Source organism: Cryptomeria japonica, chromosome 7 (genome assembly GCF_030272615.1).
Source record: "Cryptomeria japonica chromosome 7, Sugi_1.0, whole genome shotgun sequence".
NCBI lineage: Eukaryota > Viridiplantae > Streptophyta > Pinopsida > Cupressales > Cupressaceae > Cryptomeria > Cryptomeria japonica.
In genome coordinates, this window is record NC_081411.1 from 242,361,509 (window position 1) to 242,374,236 (window position 12,728).

General features: G+C 31.6%; 1 pseudogene; it reads left to right on the plus strand.

Moving 5' to 3' along the window:
- Positions 1-271, plus strand: part of LOC131051471 (beta-fructofuranosidase, insoluble isoenzyme CWINV1-like) — a 33,161-nt pseudogene extending 32,890 nt beyond the window's left edge.
- Positions 272-12,728: the final 12,457 nt, after the last annotated feature.

Here is a 12,728-nt window from a genome sequence, read left to right on the forward strand (position 1 = left end):
GAGCCTTAATATAGCTATCTCTAATTTCCTTTAGAACTTAGAATTTGTAAAGAAAATAATTGAGCAGTGTGAATGTTGTTGCAAAGTGCAGGTTGACCATTCAATTGTAGAGAGTTTTGGAGAAGGGGGAAAGACTTGTATAACTGCTAGAGTTTATCCTAATCTAGCAACTGGAAAAGATGCTTGCCTTTACTTATTCAATAATGGTGTTTCTTCTATCGCAGTTAGTAAATTGAGAGCTTGGGATATGGGGCATGCTCAACAAATTTAGCCACAAAATCACGGTATATGAATTAGATGTCTAAGAATAAGTGTATTAACTTTACAGCTCTAATCAAGTATATTGTTAAAACATTATGGAATCCATAAATAAAAGTTTCATGTACACATTACTTAATAATGCAGTCGTGAAAATTGATCTCTTTACTATTCTATGTGTCACACAGTTGCCCTCATATGGATTTGTTTACATTTTCTTTAACAGAACTACCTCAAATGGTGTTGCAAAGCCATTCAAGAGACTTCTTTTAAGAAAAATCTCAAATTTGAGCACATAGTTGAGGGAGTCAACGCAAGTTGAATAGATGGCCCAAGAAATTTGCTAAGTAACCAGAGAATTTATCTTAAAAATAATTGAAGATAAGCACAATTTTTTCCCCTAATGAGGGTTTATGTAAGTTGAATAGGTGCTCCATTGATATTAACAATTTAAAGTTTGCTTATAATATATATTTTTAAATATCCTTTAATTAGCAAGGGAAATTGTATAAATTGAAAGGTAGGCTCATGAAAATAACAAAATCTTTTATTTTAAAAACAATTTAAAATAGGTATGTTCATTCAATTGTTAAACAAATTTTAAAGTTGGTAAATATTTTTAAAAATAGGGAAAAAAAGGAAGGCAGAATTTCTCTCTCTTCCATAATGAAGAGATGTAAAAATGACAAGTTTATTTGTTTATATGTCAAAATCTGCATACTAGAGAATAAATGTAATTGAAGCTGTAAAATAAGCACATACATACAACTTTATTATTATTCCATTTTGCCATTAGAGAACTACTAAAGTTAAAAATATTACCTTCTATATTAAATTTTTAAAATAATGTAATATTTATATGTTGGTCATGACATGTGTAACACATAGGCTATCAAGAAAAATATTTTGGTGTACATGAACAAGAAATCTCAGGGCCCTTGTAACCGATGGGTAATCAACAATTTCAAGGACTTGGGTATGAACCACCTAATGTTGTGTCTACTAAGCCTAAATGTAAATCTCCTACAGTTATACAAGCATCTCTTGATATTAATAGTGCTAATAGTACACATGAATAATCTATTGAATATATCACCAATCTTTTTTATGACTCTTATATCTTTATCATCTCATGCACTCCTTCCACTTCCATTCATCTTCTAGAATTGGATCAACAAGAACCTAACATTTTCTATTAGTTGGAGATCAAAAATCTGCTTCAAACAAAAAAAATCAAAAGTCAAAAATAAACAAAATGTTATTTAGTCAAAAACAAAATAAAAATCTATTACACCATACAAAAAGAAAAGTTGAAGATGCCAATAAAATTATGAAGAATAAAGTACAAAATTTAATCTCCCGTAATAGTAAAATAATAACTAGGGGATATCTACAATCTCAAAAAGCCATAAGTCAAAAAAAAGTGAACTTGTTGATCTGAAGTATCCATCACATCATTTGACTTTCATTTCTTTTACCTTGGAAATATATCACATTGATGGACCTTTGAAGGAACTTTCTTAAAGTACTTTTATCCCAAGGTTGCCCAAACTCCTTTACGTAACATGCATATTGGCTTACATCGTTCATATGCTAGTAATTATACCTCAATTCCCTTATCAAGTAGGATAATAAATGGATAAACTTTGTTGAAACATGGTATGCACCATTTAGTCAAGGACCTATCGCTCCATACTACTTTGATCTCAACATCATCACAAGGATATCCCACTTGTTGAAAAAGGTTAAAAAAGTCAAAAAAAAATAGAAAAAAAAACCCCAAAAATAGTAAAGTTAAATAATTTGTCCTATCCAGTGAAATTCACTTTTATGGCACCTCAAGTAAGTACCACATGGTAAAAAATTTCTTTCAAATGCCATGTGTAATACTCTATCGTCCACCATCTATTAGGACTTCATTTTCCACTTCACTCATCCTTGTATTCCATAATATTATAATTCATCCATCCATCCATAATAAATGTGCATCCATTTTCTCCTCTACCCACAATAAAAATTCTATCATAATTTGAGTTGATCGTTACTTAATGTCATCCATTCATTTCATCTCTCTTATCCACCCATCATGTCACCCCATTTCTCTTATCCACATTCCACCCCTTCTGTTGGATTTAGAAGCTACACCTAAGTGGTGTCCATGATAAAGGCTTGTCCATTCTTAGTCTTCCATAAATTGGCATTCAATCATCTAAGTCTCACACATTTATTACCATCCTTTCATTTCACCTTACTCCTTAATAAACAAGCACATTAAAACATCCTACCTTTCCATCTCATTTGTCATCCATCCCAAATTTTGAGCTCCTCAAAATTGAACTTAAACAAAAAAATCGTAACACGTAAATATTGTACCTTATCATTAAATCAAAGTTAAACTTAGCTAGTCAAACATTAAATAACCATTGTATCATTTTCCAACCTCTAGGTTATCCATAGTACCACCAACCTTTCCTAGGGACTGACTAATTTGCGCAAGTCAATCAACATCCTTGTCCATCCAATCTTTCTTTGGGACTATCCAACCAACAACAATCCCATCATTATCCATCATTCTATCTTTGGAAAGAGATATGTGGTTGCATGACACATTTTGTCAGTGAGTCTTTTGTTTTGATTTATCTTTTTCTTTATCTTTTCATTTGTGACTACACCTACTTGATATCACCTAGATATTTTCATATCTTAGTGTGTTTTGACTAGTGTATAATGGGGCATCATCTTTATCTTGTTTGTTTTTTATTACTTAAGCAGGAAAAGGGCCATGATCCCTCACTATGATAAGACATCAAATAGCATAACAGAGAAGAAACTGACATCACACGACCAGAAGCCCAACAAAATTCATGAAGCTAACCCACCAACGAGCAATCAAAAACACTTAAACCCAAAACCCAGCCCTCCTAAAAGAGGCTATCTGCCCAAAACAACAACATATAATCAAAGATCATCATAGTATCATAAAGACAAGAACCTAAATAAGCACTACTAATAGTATCACTGTCAAGATTAACTAGATATTTAGTCGGCACGCAAGCCTCATTAAACATATTTAAAAGATAATTAAACTTAAAAACCCTATATTTATAAAACCTAAGCCATAACAGGCTACTAATACTACTAGAGCCATCTATACTAGTAAGATTTTAAAAAGTATCAAAAAGGCACAATGCCCAGCATCCCATCACAAACCTCTACATGATTGCTATTGAGAATCTCCCAGTTCCTTGGGAACCTCCTCATTTGGTCCTACCAAGTGCTCTAGTTTGGATCTTTGTCTCTCTGCTCACCCTCTTGAAGATGACCTATGCCCTATTGCTTCTTGGTTTTCCTCCTTAGCTTGCTCTCCCCTGAGACAAATCCCATAGCATCTTTTCTCATAACCCTATTCGTAATGACACAAAGTGAGCTAATAGCTCTACCCGTCTGTATTTTGTCTTTTCGGAACTACTCTACTTTGGTTTTCAAGTTCATAACATGAACCTATAAATCCGCAATTTGGCCCTTCAGATCAACAATTATATCTTCATTCTTCACATAAGGATGAGCCTAAGGCATTAGCCCTATAGCCCTATAATATCCTCAAAAGTGTAAATTAGGGAAAGAGTTATTTTGTACTGGACTTTCATCTTCATCCTCAAGTTCATTAGTGGCTTCTATATTTTCATCGCTCTTGTCCTCCAACTCCTCATCTTTGGCCAGAAATTCCTCATCTTCAGAATCCTCTGAAGAAAGCTCTACTTCCTCTTCCAAAGAATAATCCTCCTCAAAAGAAGGGGCTTCCTCCTTAGTGACATTTCTACTTTTTTTATCTCTAGAAATTAGACACACAGAGAGCATCGTTCACCCAAGCTAATTTCCTGTTTTTCAACTTCCTACTTGGCCTCTTCCTCCTCATCTAAGCTTGACTCATCTAGGTCAATAGTGTTACTTTTATTTGTAGGACCTTTGTCAATTTTCCTAGCCTTGGAAGGGTTAGGCTTAGGACTAGAAGATTTTTGTTTATATTAGGGATGGTTTTAAGAAGTGCAAAGTCCAAAACTTCATTGATGGTGGGTTTTAGCTTTTAACCTTCTAATATTTGGGATAGGATTATTTCTCTCAGAAGGTAGTGATTTGGATTCTATAAGTTCAATACGCACTGAACTGTGAAGGGCTACCACATTATCACTAGGGTTTTTAGGATAGGTTATGAAATGGTTGAGGTGAGGGGAGATGTCAAAAGAAAAGTGATAAAGGACATAAATTAACCTTTGATGCAAAGGAGGAGATGCCCCATTACTAATGCTAGCAAACAAGGATGAGAATAGATAAAACGGTAGGTCAATTTTTTCACCATGGCGGAAATGATTCAAAATCAAAAAGTGAAAGCCATGAATAGTAGAATAATGTCTTTCCAAGGTAAAATATTTCATAACATGAAAACTCACCATAGCATATGGAGATAGCAAGATGGAGCAATCTTAACCATTCTACAAAATTGTCAACCTTTCCCATTTTTCAAAGAATTTCATGAGAAATCCTTTGTAGGCCCCCAAGCTCTTCTTTTCCACTTTATTCCCCTCACATTTATAACCTATGGATTCTGTTGTGAGCTTTGGGGTACCAATGAGTTTGATTCTACTATATATGCTAGAATTGGAAGCTAGAATATTGTAAAACCTAATTGATTTAAGCACATAAACCTAGTTCTACAAAGAATCCAACATACACCAATGAAGAACCCAAAATAATGCAAACAACAAAATAGAAAGATTATAGGTCTCCACATGCTCTTATGGTTTCATCTCCATTATTTTCCTATATCAATTGATCTTGTTTGATTTATTATGGTTGCTCTCATATTTGTAATGTGCACAAGCACTCAATAAAGAAAGAATGTGGTTGTGTATGCAGTTCGACAGAGTGTAGGTGCTCATGCTTGAATTCTATATACAAGGAGGGAGAAAAAAATTTCTTTTATAGAGAATACCCTAGAAATGGAGGGCTAGGATTAAGAGGTGGAACGATAAATGGTTGGCTCAGATTAGAGGGTAGGTATAGAAAATGGTAAAATATTAGAGAGGTGGTTAAAGGTAAACTAAGAGATGAATGACAAGTTTCATGGAGGGAAAAAGCAAATGAATTGATTAAATAAATAAATATTTATTTAATTAATAAATGAGGTGGGGCCAATTAATAAAATAAAAATCTATTTAATTAATAAAATCTTAGGATAAAATAATAAAATAAATAAAATATTTATTTAATTAGGCTAGGACAATTTTAGGTGTCTACAACCACCAATAGTAACAACCCCCTTTTGCCATGAGTTGCAGAATTTTGTCAACAAAGAGTTATTATTACCTCTCACGGCTAAGAAATAAGGATTTAGCCATGCCTTATCAAAGATCTCCCACACTTTGTCATTTTTTTCTTAATTTGTTGCAATTCTTAAGTTCAAAGCGTTCCAAAGTACCCACCATAGCTATCTTAATCACAGCAATAGTCAAGAGAGACAAGCAAATAGAAAACAAATTAGGCTCACAAATATTTCTACAACCTAGAAAGGAAATAATGAAAGTGCAATTAAGACTATCATGTTTGCTATATTGATGGGACATTCTTATAACACTACTATGTAGATACTTACCTTGTGTTTATTCGAATAGATTTTAGCATATCATTCATCATTTGCATACCAGGTTCTTCATTCCTTTTGTTCTTTTGTAGCATAATTCTCTAAGTCTATCTTCCTCATATATTCCAACAAGGATTTGTGATTTCTATTATGAACAAGGACAACCCTTTTGTTTGAGTGTCAAGTCCATGCAAAACTTACCTTGCCACACTGGTTCCTCATATCTTGGTGCATAATTTTCTTATCTATATAAAAACTTAGGATTGCTCATTATATTCCAACACAAATGATATTTTATTTCCTACATCAAAATTTTCCTCTTCATCTCCCCTTTCATCATTTTCTATTTCATCTAATTCTTTCCATATCCATCATCTTTCCTTTCAGAGCACTCTTGTGTTCTTCTACACTTTTCCTCTCAAGGGGCCATCATCCTACTAACTTAGGATCCTTCTTAATCCTTCCTATCACTACTAAGGCATCATTATTTTAGTCATAATCATTTCTTACCCACTATATTTTTATCTTCTTTGAAATTATGGTAAATGGCAACTTGTCATCTCAAAGAGGGGCAAAAGTAAATGCCTAAAATTATCCCTTACCTAGCCACACCTAATTTTAGCTTACCTTAACCCATTAATTAGATAAATATATAATATTTGATTAATTAATCCCCTTTCTTAGCCTATATAATTAAAAAATATTTATTATTTATTTAATTATTCCGCCTTTATCCTATCTCATTAATTAAATAAATTTTATTTCTTTATTTGTTAAATTCCACATTTCACCTTTTTACCTTTATCTTTATACATTTAATCCTATCACTTTAACTTGTTAATATGGATCATACTCTAAATTCATAGTCATTTGAAAGTCTCCCACCTTTTTCCCTTCACATGTCTAAGTCAAGTCTTATCATCATTCATTGAACCTAGACACCTATCCAAAAGTCAACCCAGCTCTATATCCTATCCATCTATCTTAACTTAAACCTCTTAATCCTTAGTCATTCTTATAAATATGTTGCCCTAACCTTATCCCAAGCCCCAAATCTTACCTTTAATCCTTAGTCATTCTTATAAGTATGTTGCCCTAACCTTATCCCAAGCCCCAAATCTTACCTATCATGTGACATGACTACATCTTTCAAACGTAACCCTAAATCTCTTTCAATCTAAGCCATCTTTAACCTCTTCACCATAACCCTAAATTTTGCCTCTTAAGATTTCTATATCTTGAGGTATACAATCAATTCCATTTGAGGAAATTGTATGCTACAAAATGTATGCTACCATTTTGATCATCTTATTGCTATCATAACAAGGTTACGCTAATTTATTGAGAAATCCACATACTAAGAGAAAATCAAATAGAACTAGGGTGCATTCTATTTCAGGATCAATCAAGGAGAATAGAGGTAGTTGAGGTGTAACAGATTTGATTTCTTTGCATTTCTCAAGTTGTTTTGCTTCAACCTATTTTCTCCCCTCTTCACTAGTTTTTGTTAGCACTAGATAGGTATAATACCTTGAGAATGCATATTCATGTTTAGGCATCAAAGAGCCATTTTTTTGTATAATGGTTGATAGTAGTATCATGAGGAATACAACACCAATTTTTCTTATAATCTCTAGCAAAAATGCACATAACTAGAAAGCATGGCCAGTGAAACTACACACTACATTTGTATTTTTTGTTTATTATCAATCTAAGAGGAGTAATCCTCATGGTTGCAATTCACTCACCAAATAATAATAATAGTTGTGGTGTTTTTACATTTCTTTCTTTTTGGATTTTTTTTTTGTCATGGTCTCATGTCAAAAATTCAACTAGAATATTTCTATTTGCACATGATATCATTAACAAAAATAGAATTTTGACTGCATTGTTACAAATTTAGGAAAAAGTAGCTTTTAGCTTGTGTTAATGAAAACTATTACATTACATTTTATATGATTCTTAATTGTTTTGTCTTAGATGCTCCACCCTATTTCAATATCTAAGTTCAACTTATTAGATGGAGTGAGCTTCATATTATTACACGATTATGTTATACTAACAATACTTTATCACTAAACTAGTCGTCACATACTATTAGAACATAATGTTATTAGGGATCACATCCTTATAACATTTATATATAATGTTCTAATATAAGGTTATAAAACCTTATTATTATATGCTTTATAAGCATATCCCATTTGAAATAATTATAATCTAATAACTATTAGATTATTAATTATTTATGAGTGGGGGTTATTGAAAAGGTGTGACTAGTGAAGTCACCCTTCCTCCTATATTTAAGGAGGTTCTCTCTCATTTGAAAGGTGTGTGAATTTGGAGCTTTATGGTGAGTTGTATCACTATGCATATGAGGTATTATTGGCCATGTGGAAGTATTGGAGGAGTGTCCCCAGGTTCATGTCTATTTTATTATAGACTATATTTGTAAGTGTTTTAATTAAATGATGCTTTATGGGGTTTTTTACCCGAAAGGGTTTTCCCTATGTATATATTGTGTAACGTGTACAGTTTGCATGTATGTTTCATATTTCATTTACTTTATAATCTTGTTTATAATGATTAGTATCCTAAGATCCTAATTTCTAACATGGTATCAGAGCAGGTTAGGCTAGTACTAATCATTTTTACAGGTTATACTAGAAGACATATAAAATTTGATGGAAATCTTATTTATGCTTATCAAAAAAAATTTGGTAATATCTCTTCCTTTCTGCTATGTATTTTTAAGAGAAGTGCATCTTATATTAAATTAAAAAAATAATTATCTTCATTGACCAATGTGATTACAATAAAAAGTTGGCCTCATAAAAGTTGACATTTGAGCATACATCATAAGAGGTAAATATTAAAAAAAAAATTCAAAATTTGGCTTTGAGATTTTTTTATTTCATCAACATCATAAATTAATTACTCTAATAAATAAACCATTATTTCAATTACTATTAAATCAAATTTATATTAAGTGGATACTTGATAATTGACAATACCCTTTAATAGATTGCATCATATATAATATATGTGGATATCTAAATAATGATTATGATATCCCTATTTATATATTCATTCCTTTACAATACCATATAATACATTATAGTATAGTGTCAAAAATAATATTTTAAAGTCATTGTGTATACTTGATACCTACTCATGTTTTGAGATAACAAGGTGAAGAAACCATTAGCTTTCTAGATTAGCTTTCTAGATTCCTTACTAACTATATAAATACAAAAATATATCTCAAATAAGACTATCATGATTCTTTCCAACAAGACTATATTTATTTTCAAGAGGATCTAAAGTATATACAATTTAATAATACGATATCTAACTATATCTCCATGATAATGTTTTTTAATAACCTTAGGAAAATCCATCCCACAACTTCTTCTCTTGCTAAAAGATCTTCACTTGATTGATTTTTTAGATTAAATCAATTAAAAAAATCATAAATGAGTTACACCATCTCAAAACAAGTACATGAACACAACCATTTTAAATTCATCATATATCAAATAGTTTAATGTTTCAATCAATCTTATTGATTTTATACATTTTTTGAGAGGTATGTTCTCTTTAATAGATCAAAACCCGATACAAAATCTAAATCTAAATGATGTGCCTTTTGTGAAAAGGTAACTATCCTTTAATATTGATAGTGCATTGTTATGATCCAACCATAATTATCAATTAATATTGAACTATTTATCATAAAAAGCATTGATGCAAAGCATCTATCACAAACCATAAAACCTTCATTCAAGGGTAGACTTTAAACTTGAATCAAGAGGCATATAAAAAGATAAAACATTCTTCTCAACTCCAAACCAATTTAAAAGGTTATATTACATCCCTACAAAACTTCATTCAATATTTCAGATCATAACATTCACCATAACATGAGAGAACAAATTCTTTATTGCCATGGAATACCCTAGTTCAGGGTTTCATCCTTTAAAAATTATTTTCACCAAAATAACCACACAAAATTCAATCCTTAACCAAATTAAGTAAGACAAAAATAAATGGAAAGAAGATTCAAAGACCTTTCCAATACATATAGCCTTTTTCATTACTATTCCTCATGTGACCACACCAAATGCTGCAACCGGACTATTGTTGCCTTCACCAGTCTTCCTTTCACCATGAACTGTAACAAACAGTCATCAATAATGTTTACCATACTAATCCTAAATACAATCTCTTCAGTCAGACTTTATATTACTGAGTTACACATTTCTTCTCAAAATTTGAGCCAGATCCAACAGTTAAATCAAAAGTTATGAGCATTTTCCCAAAAACGGGTAACCCTTGGCAGGGTTTTGACAGTTATTGTAAAGATAAACATATCTTGCCAAATACTCCACAAAAATGCATAAGAAATGATTCATCTGAAATATATTTCATTAATATATCATTCAATAACTTCTACATATAAAAATTACACCAAATGGGATCCTCCATGGATCTATGACAGCCACAGATTCCTTAAAACCTCATGACAGTTTGAGGGTTTGATGGATAATCTTTGTCAAATCCCCTCCAAACGGATCTACCCTCTTGATTTCGACCAAAAATTCTAACTACTCTAACCACCTCATGACCAATGGATTTCATTTTTACACTTTTGTTGCACTTGTTGGCAATGTTGCAACTTTACAATTTTTGTATTTTTGACATAAATGACTCTAACCCTTACATGGACACTTTTAACACTTCAAGATGGACCAAATATGATATCTTTGGACAAAATGGCTCACTTGGAAGCAAAAATATGTAACTCTTAATGTGCCATGTGAAAGCATGAGCTTTTTATCTATAAGTTAGACACGTCATAGAGAGTCATATGTACTTTATGAATAAACATGTACAAGCCTTTTATGGAAATGCTTCATTAGTGCAAACGTTAAATCTACATTTTATTTTATTTTTTAAAATGCACAAGGGAAGTGAACTGTTTGAAAGAATTCAAGTCAAATAGATTAAGACTGCAATGATAGTTGGATATGCACAGAATAAATAATTTGATTTCATGGAAGATTAGGTATATATATGAAGAATAGTCTTAATGGGGTTTCTTTCACAATGTTATAAGAGATGGTGTAGACTTGTCCTTTCCTAGATCATCCATTATAAGTGTTGAAATTTCATAATTCCCTTATAACTATTCTTTATAATATCTTTGATAGTCATTTAGTATGAGTGGATGTAGTAATGTCTCTTTTGACATTTTATGCTATCTTTTATAAATAACTTGTTAGTGAGACATGAACAAATAAACAAGCACTTCATAACTAATGGTGTCAATCCTTCCATATGAATTTTTAATACAGTTGATTCATCTAGTCTTAGTTCATATTTTCATGTGACCCTCCCAAAGTACCTGTTATTATTTATATTAGTCCTTTAAGTGCATCACAAAAAGTCACATGTGAACTAGGAGGAATAAAGGAAGGAACATCATGATTTTTCTCAAATTTAATTTTTTATAGGTATTTGATGGAGGATATGCCTTATGTTAACATTAAGAATATTCTTGATTATAGTATGTTTGATAAACAAATTCCTTGATATCAAACTATCACAATGATAAACAGGAAATCATCTATATATCTATAAATGTAGGGTAAAATATTTTTTTATGAAATGTACAAGCTAGTAGTAAATATGCATAAGCAAATTTAAAAATTTCTCATTAGCATCCTTTTTTGGAGATCCAAGTGATTTGTTATTCTATTCTATATTTGATCCATTTTTTTTCTCAATCGTACTATTTATAATGGGTGAATGTCACCCTTATAAATTGTCTAGGGAGCAAACCTAGAAAGGATAGCTCACCCGTTGCCTATTTTTTTATGGATCATTGCTATATGTAGTATCATGTCTATTTTTGTATTTTAAACAAGACAAAAAATTATTTCTCATGAAAATATATGTTGATCTCCTTTCTACCAATCATTGGACTATATTTTTATAAGGAATATTATATGATCTTTGGAAAATGACAAAAAAATAATATTATGTTCTTTCTTTGCACCAAAAATGAAGTTGATTACTATGTTACTAACTATATTGTTTCTTCTATGGTGAGGTTATGCCTTCAAAACATATGGCGCAAGTGCTATTACATGGATGTTGCAATACTTTAATAAGAAGACTATCTTCTATGTGTCTTTGAATCAAATGGACAAAATATGAATGTAGCTCTTAAAGAATCAATATGGCCTTGAAGATTTATGGAAGAGTTCCATTTGGATACATATGAAAGTACCATATTACTTGAAGTTACTTTACTCTTTCTAGAGAATATCATTTCTGAAGATCAAAATGAACATTGAAGATCATGGGCACCTCACTAAAGTGAAAGCATTCTATAATAAAGGCACCTTGAAGATCATGGGCACCTCACTCAAGTGAAATCATTCTATAATAAAGACACTTTGAAGATCATGAGCACATACTATATATTATAATTTTAGCCATCACTTTGAAATCCTCTATGCAGTGATTGGCTTTGAGGTGATGTCATTAAGGGGGAGTGTACATGACACCACCTAGTGGCTAAATCCTTGATTTAAGACCTAATAGGCATAAGACCTTTAGGCATTATATGCTCCAAATTCAAATAATGCTTGGCCTTAGGTGATGCCATTGAGGGGGAGTGTGCATGTCAATGACACCACCTAGTGGCTAAATCCTTTATTTTTTAAGTCCTACGGGCATAGTATCGTAAGACCTACGAGCAGATTTTTTTTTAAGTCCTACGGGCATATTGTAAATTCTTCTCCTTGTAAATCTTCCACTTGTA